General features: G+C 38.6%; 1 protein-coding gene across 1 annotated transcript in view; it reads right to left on the reverse strand.

Annotated features, from left to right (window-relative positions):
- Nucleotides 1-18410, reverse strand: part of FOXN3 (forkhead box N3) — a 356934-nt gene extending 338524 nt beyond the window's left edge. Inside the window, exon 1 of the mRNA XM_069465209.1 lies at nucleotides 18360-18410. The gene's annotated coding sequence lies outside the window, so the exon portion shown is untranslated. The remainder of the gene's footprint in view (nucleotides 1-18359) is intronic.
- Nucleotides 18411-19853: the final 1443 nt, after the last annotated feature.

The raw sequence follows: 19853 nt of genomic DNA on the forward strand, positions 1-19853 counted from the left end.
TTATTTATTTTGAAGCCTCTCTTCTTTTCTAATATATTTATGTTAGGCTATAAGTATCCCTCTAAGCATTGCTTTAGATGCATTCCATAATTTTGGTATGTCATGTTTTCACTGTCATTAATTTCTAAACATTTTCCACTTTTCATTGCCATTTCTTCTTTGACTCATGACTGCTTAATTTTTAAACATGGAGATTTTTCAGTTATCTTTTTTGTTATTGATTTCTAGCTTAATGTCACTGTGGTCAGAAAATATACTCTGTACAATATCAATTCTTTGAAATGTGGTAAGAGTTGCTTTATGACTCAGCAAACAGAAAACATTGGCACATATTCTATGTGCACTTGGAAGGAATGTCTATTCTATATTTGCTACTGCAATATTTTATAATTAGATGATGTTTGTCAATTAACTTTGTTCAAATTTTCTATATCCTTATTGATTTGAATTGTCTGCAGGTTGTAGCAGATACTGAGATGAGAGCGGTGTTTTAAAATGTCTACCTTTACTAAATATCTCTTTATCTGTAACACTGTTTCTTGCCTTAGAGTCTACTTTATCTGATGTTAGTATAGCTATACAGTCTTTGTTTTGCATGGTATATCTGTCCATATCCTTTTAATCTGGCCCTTCTTTATCTTTATAGCAAGTAAGGTATGCCTCTTTATAGCGGTATATAGGTTTTTACATCCAATTTGATTGTCTTTATTGTTAATTAGAGCATTTAGTCTATTTATATTTAATATAATTGCCGATATTTGGTTATAAATCTGTTATTCTACAATTTTTTATTATCTCATCTATTCTAACTAGAATCCCTTTTCTCCCATTTTCTACCTCTTTTGAATTGTCTGAATATTCTTTATTATTCTATTTTCCCCTTCTCTTAGCTAGTTATTTACATGTTCTTTCATCATTATTTTTAAAGATTTTTTAGAGTTTAAAACATGCATCCTTAACTTATTAATGGCTAATATAAATTAGTTCTTTATCACTCCCTGTACAATACAAGAAATGGTACAATTTAACTTTATTAACTTCTTCAGACTTATTTTCTACTTTTATCACTTATTTTATTTCCTATGTATTTTAAACTCCACAGAACATAATTATTATTATTATCTTATACAGCCAATATTTATTTATATTTAGCCATCTAATTATTATTTCTATTACTCTTCATTCCTCCCTGCATCTCTGAGCTTTCATCTGGGGTAATTTTCCTTCTGTTCAAAAGATACCTTTTAGTATTTCCTTTAGTAGAGATCTGCAAATAATTTTTAATACCTCTGATTCATCTTCATTTTTGAGAAATCTTTTTGGTCAATATAGAATTTATTGGTTCACAGTAATTTTCCTTCAGCAATTTGAAGATAGCTAGCATTCCACTTTCTTCTCACGTCTATTGTTTCAGAGGAGTCAATGGTCTGTCTTATTGTTGCTCTTTTAAAGACAAGAGGTGTCCATTCCCCCAACCCTGACTGCTTTTCTGCTTCTCTCTTTGTTTTTGTTTTCAGAAATTTTGCTATGCTGAATCTTTAGACTTATTCTGCTCGGTGCCCCAGGGCTTTTTGAGTCTCTGGCTTTGTGTCATTTGTTAGTTTTGGAACATTCTCAGCCATTCTTTCCAATTATTTTTGCTGTCCCATTTTTTTCTCTCCTTTCCTATGGAACCTCCAATTACATGCATATTAAGCCATTTTACCATATTTCATATGTCTTTCACAATCAGGTATTTATTTTTCATCCTTTTACCTCTACATGCTTTATTTTTGTTATTTTCTTCTGCTCTATCTTCTAGTTCACTAACTGTCTCCTCAACTGCATCTACTCTATTGAATCTATCCATTTGGCTTTTCAAACAATTTTATTAAAGTATAATTTACATACCATTATATTCCATAAAATTCACTCATTGTAAGTGTGCATTCAATGGTTTTAGTAATTAATTCAGTTGTGCAACCATAACCATCACCACAATCCAATCTCAGAGCATTTCCATCACTCCCAAAAATTCTCCTATTTAGGTTTTAACTATTTTTCAGTTCTAGAAGGTCCATTTGGTTCTTATTTATAATTTTAGTTCTCTGGCAAATTTTTCAATCTTATCTTTAAATTCTTTAAACATATTAATCACAGTTATTATAGAGACCATATCTGATTAATCCACTATCTAGATCCCTTGTAGGTATATCTCATTTGCTTATTTTTTCTCTTGGTTTTGATCATGTCTTGTCTTCTTATATGTCCAATTATTTTTCACTGAGTGACAGATATAATACATGAACAACTATAGTGATAACATGAGGTTCCGGAATATGTATCTCCTCCAAAGAGGATTTTTTGCTTTGGCTCCTAGGTTAGGGGCATTGATCTGAAATTGTTTGGGTTTTGGCTTCTGTGCCTATGAAAGTTGTTCTAGTTATGGTTTACCTGGACTCCAAATGAAAGCCTAGGTTGTTTACCAGGGCTTCTGCTCCTTGGTGGAACCTGAATAAAATTACCATGCCCTCAACCCCATGAGTTTGTTGAAAGCTCTGCTAAGTTTCTCAATCTCTTAACCTGTACTTTTAGAACCTCTACTGAACACTTTCTCAAGAAGATGACCCCAAAGCTCAGCCAACCTCTCTGGGCTTTCTGCCACACCCTCCTCAGCACACCACCCCAGATGTTGGTTCTGCAATTCCTTATTGCCTTAATGGCTCTCAGGTGTGTCCAAATTGAAATTTTTTTTTCTTTTTAATTTTGAGCAGCTTTTCTCAACAGAAGGGTTGATCAGAACAAACCTGATCTACTACTGCTGAACATATTGACTGCTATTGTAAGCTAAGTGACCACAATTTATCATATAAACCAGATGCTCTTAAAAATAAAAATAGGCACTATTAGTGATTACATTGGGGCAGTAGGCATAAACCCAAATAAACAAGTCAGATTGTACGGTCACCCTAATAATAACACATGGAGTACTTTGCTAACAATAGAAATTAATTTCAAACTCACATTAGCCATATCAAGAATATGAAGGTCTTGTCTCTTGCCTTTGTGGTGACTGAATATTTGGTATTAAGGACAGAAATGAACCCTTACTCATTGTGGGAAGACACTACTCAGCAGCTCACTGCATCTACAGAGGGAGTTAACTATTACACCCAGCCTGCCAGGTGTAATAGGACCCTATATCTTATTAATGCCCTTGGGTAAAACTTGGTGCCTTAGCAGAGTTTGGGAAACCTTTCAAGTAAGAGAGAAATTTTTTCTAAAATATATGAGAGAGAAGCCTTAGACTTGAAAGTTAGCACCATTTGCAAGAAGAGTAAATTCCATTCCCTTCATCTATTTCATTAGATGTGCTGTATTTTGCTCTCATCTATGCCTCATTTCATGAAGGAAACAACATAATAAGTGAAGGGCTTGCTCTGTCTTGGCTGTTGAGAGAGGATTTGCCTCCTGGGTCATCTTCTCAAGTAAACTCCTCTGGGTTGGCAAAATGTTCTCTGATTGATGCCAGAGCTAAGCCCAAGGAGATGCTCAATCCAATAAAGCAGCGTTGATGCCTAATTATAGACTCACCACGTCTTGCATTTTGCAGCCTGACCCTTCCTGGAATTTTGATGATGCTATTCAGGATCCCACTTCCTATTCTTAATCTGCATATTTGAGATGGCTTGATTCAAAACAATGTTTTGGATACAAACAGTCCAACATTTTTCCAAAACACAGGCTTTATCAGCATATAAAGTAATTTGCCACATGCATTGTGTTTGCATCCTAGCAGGTGGATAACAGATTATGTCAGTGTATTTTCCCATCCATAGTACACTGCAGTAGAGAAAGAAAACTACTCAATGAGAAAAAAACATAATATGATCCCAACAGTTTAACTTAGGTCCATATGTCATTGTCATTTACTGAGATCAACAGCAACAGAAAATAAAAATGGAACATTGAAAACATTGAGCCTAGCAACAGAGTAACGAGTTAAACTCAAGCACAGGGTGATACCAAGGCCAGTAACCTAGGGTCCAGTTCAGCTGAGATTACGTATAGCCCTGGGGAATATTCAAGAGCTAAACTCCTCTGCCTGTTGATTTGCTCAACACTGGCCTACAGATAGGTCAGCCTCCTTACGTGAGGCCTAAAACACACACACACACACACACACACACACACACAATGAGTGCAAGGTCTTTACTGAAGGACTTTAGACACAGCACCTCACCTTTTTCTTTCATATCATACAAATAACCTAGAGCTACACTACCACTCTATCAGTCACAAAGTCAACTACAAAGGTCTTTGCCCACTCAGAGTAGTTTGTCTACACTGCCTCACCTAATCCTCTCAAAGGCAGGGTCTTATCTGTGTTGCTCAACTCCCTGCCCCGAGCCCCTCCACAGCACTAGCACTCTGTAGACCTCAACAAATATTTCCGGACTGGCTGAATGAATTCTCCTAACGATCCAGAGAGAGCAGAAAGAGCTCACTTCAACACAACATTTCAGAAGAGACAACTGAGGCATGTTAAGCTGATCCCCCATGTAGATGCCAATATTGTTCGTAGAGCCCCGCCCCCCATCCCCTTCAGAGATTTAGCTTTTTCTTCCAAATTTTTATTTTGGCAAATTTCAAACCTAAAGAAAAGCTGAAACAATAATACAATGAATACGTGGCAGACTGTAACACTGCACCCTCAATATGTTAGCAGGTATCTCTTTAGAACAAGAATATTGTCCTTCATTCAGAGATTGAATTTTTTTTTAGACTATACCGTGCATTCAAAACTGAGTGGTAGGTGACATTTTCAAAAGTCCAGCACAACATTCACACCTTCAAGGAATTTATTATGCATTTAGTAATTCAGAGTGTACAAACATGAAATAATTCAGGATAATTAAGTCCTAAACTTCATGGTGCTGATTGTAAGTGAAACAGGAGCTCAGAGAAGTGAGAAGCCAGGGTGGGCTGAAGTTTCGGAGAAGCAATCTATGGCGGAGACTGACTGGCTATTCATCAGACCTGTTTCTTCTTCCTGGGCAAACACTTAGACCACCTTCCCAGCAACCATCACTGCAGTCAGATGTGGCCGCCTTTCCAGGTGCCAGCTGATGGAACAGGAAGTGAAGTGAACCACGCTGCGTCTGAGCCTGGCCAGTAAAAACCAGCTACTCACGAGTCTCCATGGCCTTGGCCTTTTTTGCTGGTATGATCCAAACAAGCACAGTGACCTTGGAGCCATGGGTTGCAAATAACAGAGTCCTAAAATGGAAAGTGCTTGGTCCCCTAAATCATCACCTGAAAGAGAGGCATCCACTAAGCAGGTCACTCACTTTGGATATGTAAGAAATAAACTATTGTTTTGATTCATTGCACTATTTTGGGTTTGTTGAAGCAGCTAGTGTTCCCTTAACTAATATAAGTTAAGACTGAAAATTACCCCTGAATATGTGTGGAAGGAAGTGATATTTTGAAAATAATGATTATGCTTTTTCTCTATTGCTTTCTGCACATATGATCTTTACTTTAGTTGGCCAAAGGCAATCATGTGTTTCAGGGAATATTAATATGACTAAAGAAGGATCAAAGTTCCTTTTCTGGCAGTATGGCAGAATAAATACCTGTCCAAGTCCTCCCACTGAAAACAACCAAAAATGTTGGACAAAATATTTCCTCAAAAATCGTTTGAAATGTCTTCATGAGCCAATAAGAAAATAAGGCATACCCAGAACAGAACACTTACAGCAGTTTGCACCTTGAAGGTATTTAACAAACTGGAGAAGTTGAGCTTCTGTTTTTACAACTTAGCAGGACATGGAGGACAGCAGACAAACTCGGTGAAACAGAAAGCCAGGACGCACCAAGGTAGAGTGTATCGTAAGAGGCACCCAGCTAAAGATAGGACTCTAAAAGGCTGCCAAAACTGCCTGTCTCAAACATTAGTGCTAAGTAAAATGGGGAAAGTCGTTACTAAAAGTTTACAATCACATGGCAGCCTTCACAGGGGTTTGGAGGATGGATTGATTACCTATTTTGTCCCCCAAACCTCAAGCTGATAATTTTAAGTCCTTGCTTTGCAGGTTGGTAATGATCCCAGGAACTTGGCAAAAACAAATGCAACTTCTAGAGAAACTCACCTTCAACTCAAATTCACTGATAAAGTCTCCAAAAAAAGTCACAGTAAAATAAAACAAGAGAAAACAAAAGACACATACACACACAAAGAAACAAAGCACCATGAACAACAACCAGCAGAAATGATAGTAGAACAAAACTAAAAAAGACTTCAAATTTTAAAATTATCAGACAGAATATCAGATGATGTTTAAGTAATAGGAAACAATTATATAAGAAGTGAGATTAGACAGAGTAGACACAGGAAACCAGAGAGAAGACTCAATAAATTATCAAGATTGTAGCACATAGTGATATAGAGAGACAGAAAACATGAAAGAGAGGTTAAAACATAGAGAAGACAAAGAACATAAATCTAACATATGCTTAATCTGAAATCCAGAATTAGAAGAGAAAGACTACAGAGCAGAGACAATAGTCTGAGAATCTCCCAGAACTAATGAAAAAGCCAATTCACAAAGCCCAAAACCCCCAACCAAAATAAATATATAAAAAGAAATTGACATCTGGACATTCTATAATAAAACTGCAAAAAACCAAAACTAAAGAGAATATCTTAAAATAGTGATAAAGTACACTTGAAGAAAGAGTACCTTCAATACAAATGACAATAAAAAAAAACCTTAGCATTGATTTTTCAGCAGCAGAAGTCAGAAAACAATTGAATATCTTTAATATGCTGAGAGAAAATAACTACAATTTTATACCTAGCAAAAATACATTTTATACTTAGCAAGATTCTTTTTTAAGAACAAAGGGAAAGTAGAAATTTTCCAATTAACAGTAACTGAAAGTTTTCTCCATCAATTTATCCACACTAAATGAAGTCTTAAGGGGAGAAGTAATGAAGAAGGGTGGGTGGGGAGGAATTATAAACAAATAATGTAGTAAATATATGGGTAAATCTGAACAAACACTTCCAGTTTAAAATGATAATGATGATGTCTAATCTGTGGTATTAAAAAAAAATCAAGAAGATAGAACTAACACAGTGGGCAAAAATGATACCTAAGTCAAGGGAGCTGTGATTGGAATTAAGTGGTCTAAGGTCATTACATTGTTGAGGAGGAAAGATATTAACTAGCTTTAGGCTTAGATAAGTATGCATGCTAAAATTTCTAGAGAACCACTAGAAAAGGATCTAGAAATAGTCTACAGCCATACTACCCTGAACATGTCCAATCTCGTCTGATCTCGAAAGCTAAGCAGGGTCAGGCTGGTTAGTACTTGGATGGGAGAAAAGAATCTATAAATAAAATTTCTAGAGAGCCACTAAAAGAATCGTAATAGAGTGTAAAATTTCTAAACTACTATAGAATAATATATGAAATGAGGAAAAATAAACTAATCAGTTCAAAATAAAGCAAGAAATAAAAGGAAAAGAAAGATGGAAGAGGCACGAAAAATAGAAAGAAAAACTAAAATGAAGGTATAAATCAAATTATATCTGTAATTATAATAAATATAAATGCATTACATATTTCATTTAAAAGATAATTATTTATAGACTGCATAAAAACAATATCCAGCTGTATGTCATATATAAAAGACACACCTTAAATAGTAAGATACAAAGAGCTTGACAAAAACAAACGATGAAAAAACAAATACCGAGGGGTGGGGACAAAAAAAAAAAAAAAAAACAAATACCATCAAAAACTAATCAAAGGGAAGCTGATTATGTCCTACTGTTGTCTAATATTGTTAGTTATATTCACATTAGGCAAAATATACTATAAGACAAAAAGCATTGTAAGAGTTGAAGAGCATGACTTCACAAAAATAAAAAGATTCAATTCTCCAAGAACATAGATGTAGCTGTAGGCCTACATATAGATATCTATAGAGATAAAGATATATATATACATAATACATATATATACATAATAGATGTATATATAGTAATACAGTATTTGTATAGCTATAATACATGCATCTATAACACATGTATTATATTTGGGGGGGTGTAGTATAAAAAATAATTGCACACCTACGTCACACTATACACAAAAAACAATTCTTAGTGGACTCCAGACTACAATGTAACAGGCAAACAGAAACTTCACAAATGAACAAACGTGTATGGCCAGTAAACATAGGAAGAGGCACTCAAGCTTATGAATAACCAAGAAAAGGAAAAATTAAAATAAGAATGAGATTATTTCACACTTAATTGGCAAAAATGTTAAAGTCTGACAATATTAAACATCAGTGAGAATATGAAACGAAACATTTATTCACTATAGATGAGAGTATAAATTGGAACAGTCAATTTTGGAAACAACAAAAAGCATGAGGATGCTGGGGAGAAGCGAGCCTGCGTCAGGATCTGCTGCGGCCAGTGGAGAAGACCGCACGCAGAGGCCACCAGGCCAGCAGGCTTAATGGAGGCGGTGGCTACCACTCGGTTTGCTGCCAATGCAAGCTGAGGTGAGACCAGGTCAGCAGGGACAGCCACACTGGGTTCACATAAAGCCCGGAGAATGATCAGACTGACATCTTTTTGCAAACTAGGGGTCACTTATTGGATCTCAACTAGTGTCTCTTTCCTTAACTAAAATAGAATGGAACAGACCAGAGCGCACCAAGTGTAACAAGAATAATAACATCTTGTAAAACTTTTGTTTCATCTACCCACGTGTGAACATATGTATATATGCGCTAACTAGAATCTCATGTACAATGTATCTATATATTTTTTTTCTGTAATCCCAGAACAGATTAAATGTATCTGTATTTTACTGCGGGTCTTTGAAAACCTCTAGACTAGACTATGCGTTAGAAAACCACAGACTTCAACCACAAGTACAGCTGAACAGGCAGCACCCAGAGACCTGGCCCCTGAGAGCCCAGGGCACCCACCCTGAGGACCCTGAGTTTGCTCCTCTTCCGTACGAAGAAAAGGGAAGACAGAGCTTGACACCCCTTCCCACACACACCATCACAGGCACAGAATTGGGGACAGGGTAGAGGAGACATTAGGGAATGAGCATTGTTTTCCTAGGAAGACAGATTTATCTTAAGGGACTATTTGGATTATCAGATCCAATTAACTTTTAAAATGGCTGTGATCAAAAGTTAGTATTCTTTCTCTTGATAATCCATGGGTGTGTGCTGGGGAGGAAGGTTCACTGTAGACAAAATGAACAGTTTTTGAGTGGATGAAAGGATGACTCCACAACATGGAGGAAGAAGGTTGTGGCCAGGGGACAATACGCACAAAGGCAGGGGAGCCGGAAGGGCCATGACAAGTTCACGGATGAATAAACCCTGAGCAGATTCTGGGGCATCCCCTGAGCAGGAATGAGTAGGACCAGGTTATAAAAGAACTTGAAAATTAGGCAGAGACGGGCAGACTTGGTAAGGTGGGCAACAGGGAGCCATCCTAGGTTCTTAGTAAATGAGGGACATAACAACACTAACAACAATAAAAATAGCTACAACAATCTGAGCTGTAACTACATGCCAGGCTCTGTGCCAAGTGCTTTTCAGGGACTCTATGATTTAGCCCTCCCAATAATCCTTTCAGGATTTCCACATTACTGAGTTTTATTTCCACAGTACTTATGGAAATATTACCTAAGACTCCAGTCTTAGCTTAAGTAACTCGCCTAAAGTCACACAGCTGTAAATGGCAGCGTTTGAAAACAGGAAGTCCAGCTTCCAAGCCCATATTGTGACAATGTTTTAGGGACAGAAGTCTTCAGGGATATAGAAGAAAGGAGCCAGAGGGGACAGAGCAGCCTCAAGGTCACTTGCAGTACTCTTGGAGTGAAGCTTCAGAATCAAGATGAAAATAAGGTGGATTTCAAAAAATAACAAGGAGCCCTGGTGAAAAATTAGATACGTGGGATGTAAAACTATTGGGTGTCCAAGTTTTCTAACCTGGGAAACATGGTTGTAACAGAGGTGGGGGAAAAAACAAAAAGTGAGTGCCCTTATTGAAAATTTGTGCTTGAATACTTCGACTTCTCAACTTGGGCTCATATTTTTTTAGACTGAAAAACCACTCTTCATTCATTTTGAGGCTCAAAGAACTATTAAAAGATGATGATTATTCTAAAACATATATAGTTCCAAGACTGTAGAAGGACATAAAGAACACAGAGTGGTAGCAGAAGCTGCTGATGCCCTGGCAACGTCTATGCCCAGGCCTTGCCATCTCAGTGCACACCAGCCCAACCTCCAGCTGCCACCAAGGACATCAAGAAGTCTCCAAGAACCTTCTCTGGCTGAAATCTGCTCTACCAGCTTACATGCAGACCTCAAGCATTGGGATCAATGCCCCGGTGAGCAGTCCTCAACCAGTGACTGCAATTGACATGTCATAGTGGGGCTGAGCTCTGCTGCCCACAGTGGTATCTGGCAGGACAACACACTACTGGCTGACTTCTCTTCCTCATCTCCCACCCTATCCCCCTACTGGTATCTTCCTAGGACCCTCAACCCAATTAAACTATCCACCCTTGAATCCTCCTTGCAAGGTCTGCTTCCCAACTAAAACAAAACACTTAATACTCCTAGGAAGGAGCTCAGGAGGGTGTCACTTTAATCTGTCTATATCCACTTAGAATATGAACTTCAAAAGAGTCACATTCGGGGATATTTCCAGTCAAGAAGCCAGGTGGAGTTACAGAACAGGTGGTAGGCTGCCTGGGAGTGATTTCTTCATCCTTGTGTCCCTATCACCAGTTCCTGGTATACAGTAGGTCGTCAATAACTGTTCACTGAATGAACGCATGGATGATTTGTTTTCCCAAATTTGTACATATGTCTTTAGCACTTCCTTCAATTATTTAAAATGATTTCATACATGCGAAATATGTGAAATCATACCTGTGAAATATGAATTAGTTCCATCAAGTTCATCATCCACCTGAACTCCTCAAGAGAATTAGAAAGTACCAGACATACTTCAATGAACGGGTCTACAGCTGTTCCATTGCTAGTTCCAACTGGTTGTATGTACTAGGCAGAATGGGATGACCAGCTGATGATTTAACTCAGAATCTCCCCCCACACTAGTGCAAAAGCAGAGCTCCCTGCCTGGATGTGGAAGTCAAACTGAAGCCCTCCCCAACTTGGTCACTATAAACCCATATGGGATTTGTGGTTTAGGGCTCTGAGAGGCCCCAAAGGGAGATCCTGGACATCCTGCTAATCTGATGAGTTAAGACAGTTGTTTTTATTCTGAAAGAAATCAAGGAGATGTCACGGTAATTGCACCCTTGAGTTTGTTGAGTAGTTCATACCAATTATAAAAGTGAATGTTGTCTAGGAAATCCGTGTTTGTGAGTTAGCGATGCCACCAACAGTTAGACTTAGTATAATATTTGGGTAATTCAGGAAATCATATCCCTGTGGTTAGGACCTTTCATTTACCATGTAGGTGAATGTGCTCAGAGGTGGATGAAGGGAACTTCAAAAGATGAAGACAAATGAAGTACAATAATCACTGACAAGGGACCAAAAAGTCCCTGTCATCACTAATATCCAGATGGGGGACACAGAATGTCAAGAAGCAAAATCCGTGGTGGCTCACGCCTGTAATCCTAGCACTCTGGGAGGCCGAGGCGGGTGGATCGCTCAAGGTCAGGAGTTCGAGTCCAGCCTGAGCAAGAGCGAGACCCCGTCTCTACTAAAAATAGAAAGAAATTATATGGACAACTAAAATATATATATATAGAAAAAATTAGCCGGGTATGGTGGCGCATGCCTGTAGTCCCAGCTACTCGGGAGGCTGAGGCAGTAGGATTGCTTGAGCCCAGGAGTTTGAGGTTGCTGTGAGCTGGGCTGACGCCATGGCACTCATTCTAGCCAGGGCAACAAAGCGACACTCTGTCTCAAAAAAAAAAAAAAAAAAAAAAAAGAAGCAAAATCCTATTTCTGGCCAGAATCACAGCAAATATTTCCCATGCCACCCTGCGATTTTCCCAGGAGGGGACTCCATTTCCAGTGTGGAAGGGGAAGTGTCCAACCCTGGAATAGACACAGGCAGAGGAACAGTCGTGAGGTGGTAAGTACGGTAGAAAATGCCTGGAATTTGGAGTCAGGGGACTTGAGGGTGAGAACTAGTCAGCTTCCAAGGAATGGGTGCCTCTAGGAATGTGGTTACCTCTATTTCTTTAACTGTAGAATGGGACATTAATGTATATTATCATAGTTATTATTAGTAATATTATTAAATTGAGAATCAAATAAAATAATGTAAGATGTGATTTGTCTATGTCACCCAACATTGCCAAACTTACTCAGAGCAACTTAATTTCTTTTTCAAGAGACCATTCTAAGTGCTAAATCTATTATGGTCATAAGAAACAATATGATGGTCTTAATTTAAAGACATTTATTAAGTAGTCATTATATAGTAATTGTTTTCATTTTAAAGGCTACAAAAGTATTAAGTTTGCTGAATCAGAAGATTTCAGAGTGCAAAGAAATTGCACTCTTAGATTATGTAAAATCTAAACTTGCATGATACTAAAATCTCTCTCCAAGTGGGACGTGCTACTCTCTGAATCTCTGCAAAGGTACTAGGCACACACTGTACAACATGTGGAGAAGTCCGCCATTAGCAACTTCAGCAATGTCCTGGTAACTGGCATGCACCCGTCAGTTCAAAAAGACAGTCCCCAAGAACATGCCATTTAATGCTCACTCCCAAAGAAATGCTGCTCTATCATCCTGAATATGCCTTGGGATGGTTCTGTTGGCTTTCTATGGCTGTACACACTTGTTCTTCTTTGAAATGCAGGTGGGAGGAGGAATGAGATAGCTTTACACAGCCTAAACGTGAAAAGCTTCAGTCCACACAATTCAATAAATAAAGTTAACCATAATCATTTTCATCTACTATCACAACTATTTTGTGCTTATAGAAGTTTCAGCCTCGGCACAAATCATTGCAGGATCTGTGGCTTCCTGGAATACTTATTATACTATTCTAATCTGCATCTCTAACCCCATGCAGGTAGTAGAAACACAGCAAGCACAATGAAAGCAGTAGGAGAATGTAGACAGGGGTTTATCCTTTCTACTTCCATAGACTTCTCAACCGGGCAGCCTCCAAGAAACAATGCAGGGAGTTTGGCTGTGGCCATAAGCAGCACAATTCTCCACAGTTTGCCTGAAGTCTCTGCTGATCTCTCCTTATCTCCATACTCATGCATGCATGAATCCTGTGATCGTGAAAATCAAGAGTGGAACTAAATGGGATTCCTCTGTCTGCCACCCCTAGAAATCCTTAATACTGGTAGCTTCTGGGATGTAAAGAGAAGAACTGAGCCCAATCTCAATACTGCCATTTCAGTACGATCTCATAACAGAGGAGATAATGTGAATATATTTGATGACATTCAAATATCATCTGTGTGTTATCATTTTACTCAACACTCAAAACACTACTGAGTCTGCCAAGCAGATTTATATAGCTTGGCACATTTTCATTTTACAAACGATACTTAATATGAAATTATTTTCACTGACTAATAGAAAAACAGTGATAGAACAGATCCCAAAGTGGTGCATTCCAGTAAGATTGTGGCCAACTAATCTCAAACACAGCCATGTGATGTTCCTATAATTTATAAGGAACAGAGTCCTGGTGTATAAGTAACCCCTAAAAATACCCTTTCTCCTTTTCCCATTATGGACTGGACCAGGGCTTTTTCACACTTGTGAGTGGACCTATCTTTTTCTATATGCATATCAGCTTCTTAGGGTACACTGCATTACATACCTAATTGATACCTTTTTCCTACCCACTATGAGCAAAAGTGTCCTCATAAATTGTCAAGGCAAAAGTTCTCTCTTTAGCTAAGAGGTTCTAGGACTCTGCAAGCAATTCCCTCAGGCCTTCTTTAGAGAATATTTTTAAAGCAATGGTTTTCAAACTGTGCTCACAGGGGTACTGGGGTTCTAGGGTGTGCCCCAGGCACAGCCCAAGGAAATAGAGCAGGCCATAGGCTCCTAGCTCCTCCAGAGAAGCTCTGTTTTTATTTGACTCATATATTAGGGTCTTGCATAAGATTTCATTTGGTGCTAAGTATAAAACAAAAATGATGTCTACAAAAATGTGTGAAAACCATTGCAATAAATGGTTCTCTCTCCCTCAGGCACTCCTAACCACTCTGACCAGGGTTCCCTGCAAATGGAAGTTTATGTACTTATTTTTCTTTAAAGAAGCTTGCCCTTTTTCCCTCTTCCTGGTTTTGAAACATACATGAATTGAAGCAATTAAATATGCTTATCTTCAACATCCAAAAAATAATCCAGACTTTTGCACAGTAAATCCTTTCAAAGTTAAGATTTCTTTTTCTCATATGTACTCTAAAGCAGTGTTAGCCTACTCACCCCCAATTTTGATTTATTTATTCATTCATTTATTTTTGCCCTCAGCAAGGTTGGTATATACCTGACATGTATTCTTTATGGACCTTTTGTTACAAGCAAAGAGAAGAATAAAGCTGCTTCTCTCCCTTTACCTCTCCATGCTAATGCAAAATCGACACTGACATTTGGTTAGTATTCCAGAACAATTATTAGAAATTTGGCATAGCCATCCAAAAATGCCAGCTTCAGTAAATATGTGAGTAACCATCTGACAAGTGAAAACGAATTGGAATTTTATTGAACATCTTGTTAATTTGCATTGGTAAAATAAGTTGTACATGGTAGTATAACAATAAGTTTTCCTAATCCCAAAGTCAAAAAGAAATAAACAGCAATGCCAAAGATTTAGAGTGAATTAATTGCACTCCAAAAAAGTCCCTTTAGAAATGAAATTTCTGAGCAAATTATCTGAAAGACAATAGAGAATGAGGGTAGATTCTAGAAACCAACAAATCCCATTCATTTCCTTCGGTTTGTAAAAACAAGCAACTGACATATTTCCTGCCAATGAACACACTTGCAGATAAGAAAGCTCCCTACAGGAAATCCTTTGCTAAAAGAGACCAGTGCACCATTAAACTTATCTTCTTCACCAAGTCCCAATCAGTTAAATATTTGACAACATGGGATAATGAAATATACGCTAAATCATCCAAACAATGCTATGTAGCCTCTAAGTCTATATTTCCTATGATGTAGATGCTGGTTATTAAATAAACATTAAAATAGTTAGCACTCCTCCCCACTCCCATGCAATTAGTTGATGAAAACAAGGGAAATTTGTTGCTTTTAAAATAGATCAAACTGTTAATTGAATAAGTTTTAAAACTGACCATTTTCAATTAAGATAAAGCAACACAATGCTATAAATCACCAGGGTTGGAAGGAAGACATTTCTAAATAAATATCAAGAACTTAAAATTTGAAGATTGCCATTGACAAGATTAGAAAAGTGTAAGAAGTGCACTTGCTTTATATTTACAAGGTTCAATGTTGATCCTTAAAGTCAAAATTTAGGACAGGGCCTCTTTGGTTACTTTGCAGTTAGTAAAATGAATGGGGTGGGGGTGGGGCGGCCTCCAAACTTTTCTTCTTTCTTTACATTCCTGAGGGAAACCATTACCAACATAGTGGAAATATTTGCAACTTTGATTTTGGAAACCTCTCGATTATTCTAAAAACTAAAGCACTCCTCCTCATCCACAAAAGAGGAAACTTTTCTAAGTCAACTGAATAATAATAAAAATTGCAGTCTGAAACAGCTCTCATTTCCATCTAGCTTTTCCTTTCCCGCTCAGCTACTGAAAACACCCTGCCTTATACTTCCCAAAGCACCAGTCTTCAGTTTTCCCCACACTTGCAGCCTCAGAGCAGGGTTCCAAAATGCCTCAAGTGCTTAAGTTCAATTGCTTCAGTTCAACTTTGAACCTTCTTGCAAACAGAAATGCCTCATTCTACCTTCCCCAGGTAACTCTTCATCCACAGGTAACATTCTATTCTTTATGGCCCTAAGAAGAGTTTTGTCCTAACAGCAGACATACAAGTCAGTTTGATTCCACAATTAAGTGCTCAAATACATTCATCTAAGCCTTCCCTTGCACAAACTCAGAGGTTGCAAAATGCAAAGTAAGCAAGGGTGTTCATCCTTGCTTTAAGGCTCTTTCCTCAAATATTTTCAATACAAATACAGTTATGAAATCCAAGAGACTACATTTTTGGTTGTTGTTGTAAAATGACCTTGATTTGACAGGCACGGTCTCAGGTTTCAACAGATGCTGTGGGAAAGCTTACAGAAGCCAACATGTTCTCCAGGCATCTGTGATGACATGCAGGTTTTGTTTTTGCTTTTTTTTTTTAAGTGGTGGTCATGGTAGAGTATGTATGTGTGGTGGGGGGGTGGGGCTACTCCTCTCGGTTTCCATGACAACCATGTCTCCACTCATGGGTTATTAGATACAATCCACTTCCTGTGTCTAAATTTTTAAGCCAATCAGAAAAGTGTTTATACATTTAACAACTTCTGGGACAGTGCTTCTTTAATGAAAGCACTTTAAAGGCTCAAATGAAAATGTTCACGGGCTTTATATTTTGTCTTATAGATATAACATTTCAAAATGTTTACTAATTCATATTCTTAATGGTGAAAATGCCCTTTTTCTTGGATGTGAAATGCATTCTCCTCAAAGCAGATGTCACAATTTCTTATAATAGTGTGCAAGCTGATTTTGATTGTTTGCTCTTTATTGTCTTGTTCTATCTCTGTCACACAGTTAGATTTAGTGCATGAAACATGCTAATGCACAAGGCACTTAAATTATCAAAGTAATGATACAGTTAAGCATCCATCTGCTGATGGTGCTATTTAAATACTCAGATCAAAAAATGGTTAGGAAAAATTATTCTTAAGTTGAACAACTTTGCATTCTACAACTTAAGAGCAGAAATCATTAAGAACGTATTGTAAAGTGATAGGTCTATACATGTAAGCTAGTAGCTGACATCTGCAAAGAAATTTGTCACCAAAATGGCCTACTTTATCTGGATAGAAACAACAACAAAAAATTAAACATAAAGATATCTCGAGCCAACTGCACCAGAATTAAAAATCGACCTCGAAATCTGTGCACGAGAAGGCTAATGTGAAATTACAGCACAATTTTTTAAAAAGCGTTTGGGTGACTGTTTTCATAAGTCTCAATCTAACTGACCAATCAGTAGGAGAGTTAAAGTGGGCTCTAGTCATTTGTGCAGTCTTCAGAGCTCTGCACCCTCTGAGCTGCTCTCCTCTCTAAGGCAGAGCTGGCGATCAATGAAAAACAGGGAACAAAAGGAATATAACAGGATGTCTTCCTTAGCTAAGGAGAACGATTCCCTTTTTCCTCAATGAGCCGGTCGCACCCTGCCTACAACAGCTCCACAAGGGAGCTTCCAGCAGACCAGTCCTTTCAGATGAGGCACATTTTACATTTGCAATCATGTGTCCCAACTGCTAGCAAATGTGTCACCTTAAGCACAGCCTGTGACGAAGGGCTCCCTGAGCCCAACCAATTGAAACTAATAAATTAAATAAATTAATAACCCCACAATTAAAAGCTCCTGAGAAAGATTATGTTTCCCTTCCCCAAATGGCATTCCCGGAGTATAAACAAAGCATGAAAAATAGTCTCTTCAGCCTCCCGAGCCGGTAATCACGGTTTTCTCCTCAAAACAATGTTTCTCCAAAAAGAGAAATATTCTTACTGCCCTCAACAGAAACTCTCATCTGTATATGTCATATCAGGATAACCAGTTACGAATTTGAAAAGAGGTTTAAACTGCCTGTAGATTTGACACTCTGTTTATAATTGATAGCAAAACAGTTGCGACAGCAATGCTGTAAACTCTGCCCACCTAAACTCCACATTTAACACGTTTCTTCCTTGAAAATAAAAGTAACGCCTGGGCAGCCCACAAAAGTGGGCTTCCCTAGAAGTAATTAACAGAATTACATCAATTATTTGATAATTTTTATAAATATCCATTTGTCTGCAATTTTTTAAAAAAAAATTTTTTAAAAAACAACTACCCACAAATTCCTGAGAAACTTTTTTTTTTTTTAATGAACTTACTTTTGAGACAAAACTAATGAAAATAAGCAACTTGCCATTCCTGGATCTTTCTCATTTGGGCTGCAGGCTATAAATCAATCTGAAACCAGGTGGAAATAAGGGGGCGGACACCTTAAAAAAAAATCAAAGGGTGCCCCAAAATGCAGCAGGCTGAACACGGAGGGTTTCTCATGACAATGCTAAGCAAGAGCGGATCGGGAGGCAGGAAATGAGCCCCATTTTCGTTACCTTCGATCGCCTGCCCCCCCGCTGCTTCTCGCGGCCGCATTGGGGGGCTGCCGCGACGCTGGACTCGCGAGTGGCCCCGCCGCCGGGTCGCGCCGTCTCCCGGCCGAGCTGCAGCCGATCGCGGCCGGAACCCCGGCTCCTGCGCCCGGCGCCCGCCCGGGGTCGGCGGCGCGGCTCCCACCCGGGCCCGGAGCCCTGCTGGGTCCTAGTGCGCGCCGCGCGCCCGCCCCGCGGCCCGGTCTGCAGCCCGCACGTACGGCGGGCAGCGCGGGAGCCGCGCGAAGCCCCGGGCACACCGGCACACCCGTCGGCCCCTTTCAAAAGCGGCCACGGCGTGCGCGGGGGAACTGGAGCTTGATGTCAAATCCTTGCACAAGGTATGAAAAGAAAGCCATTGGCTACAACTGAACTCAGAAGGCAGATGTTAGGAGGTGCAGCCCCAGTATGTAACGCAGGGAGTCACTGGCACACAGAGCCCTGCCCGGTGCACTTGTGATACTGGACGTTCGCGGGAGGTTAGGCACCGTAGGGGATCCATAAAGATAGGTCTCAAAAATAGAACGCAGGAAAAGAAAAAAGGGTTGAAAATTTGTGGGTTCAAAACAATGTTTTAAACAGTTTTCCAATATTTTCCCCCCTGTTGACAGGTCCTTTTGCATTTTGCTTTCTCTTACATTATAATATGCTATTTTAAATAACAAAGCCCCATATGGCTAAACACGTCGTCATTTGATTTTCAAAAGACCTCAAAAATTGCATCAAAATATGCACTCATGTATCGCCTGAGAAATCAACGAGAAAGAATTAATGGTGGCATATGGTGTGCCTCATAGAGAAAACTTAATTACAAATTAAAACAAATGCGAAAATTCACAAAATCAGTAAAGTGAAAGTAAATTATGATCTCAGATTTATACACAAATCAGCTCATGTACAATTAGGAAGACTGTATATTTTAGGTTTCTCTTTCACAACAGAGCAAAGGGTGTTTGTTACAAGAACTCGGATCACTTTCTCCCTCCTTTGCCCCCAAAAGGGCTTTCAGCAACCCCTTGGCACGTTCATTTACTGCAGCCCACCTGGAAAGCAACTTTTAATCTTGCAAGTGCTCAATTAAGAGGACAATTCTATTAGCTCTTAATTCAAAATAAAAGTGCTTAAGTTTGAAAAGCCTGTTTGAAAGGCTTCAAGACTGGGAGCATTCTTTCAGTCTTTGATATCACCAAGTTTGAAGGTCACCATTCTGTAAAACTGCTAATGACAATGGTGCTGTGGTTTACACCAAAAGGAAAATCAAATATGTGCTTTCTGAATTCTATTTTTGGAACAGAAAAAGTCCCTTTGAAAAGTACCCTTACTCTCCCCCTTTCCAATTTTAGCTAAATAAATGTAATGGAAGGTTTTTAGTATTAATTAAACATCAAAGGCACCTTTTCTGATGCCTTTTAGAACTAGTTGTAATATGTTACACTTGTCAATCTTCCGAGCACTCAC

The sequence above is a fragment of the Eulemur rufifrons genome, chromosome 2 (genome assembly GCF_041146395.1).
Source record: "Eulemur rufifrons isolate Redbay chromosome 2, OSU_ERuf_1, whole genome shotgun sequence".
Lineage (NCBI taxonomy): Eukaryota > Metazoa > Chordata > Mammalia > Primates > Lemuridae > Eulemur > Eulemur rufifrons.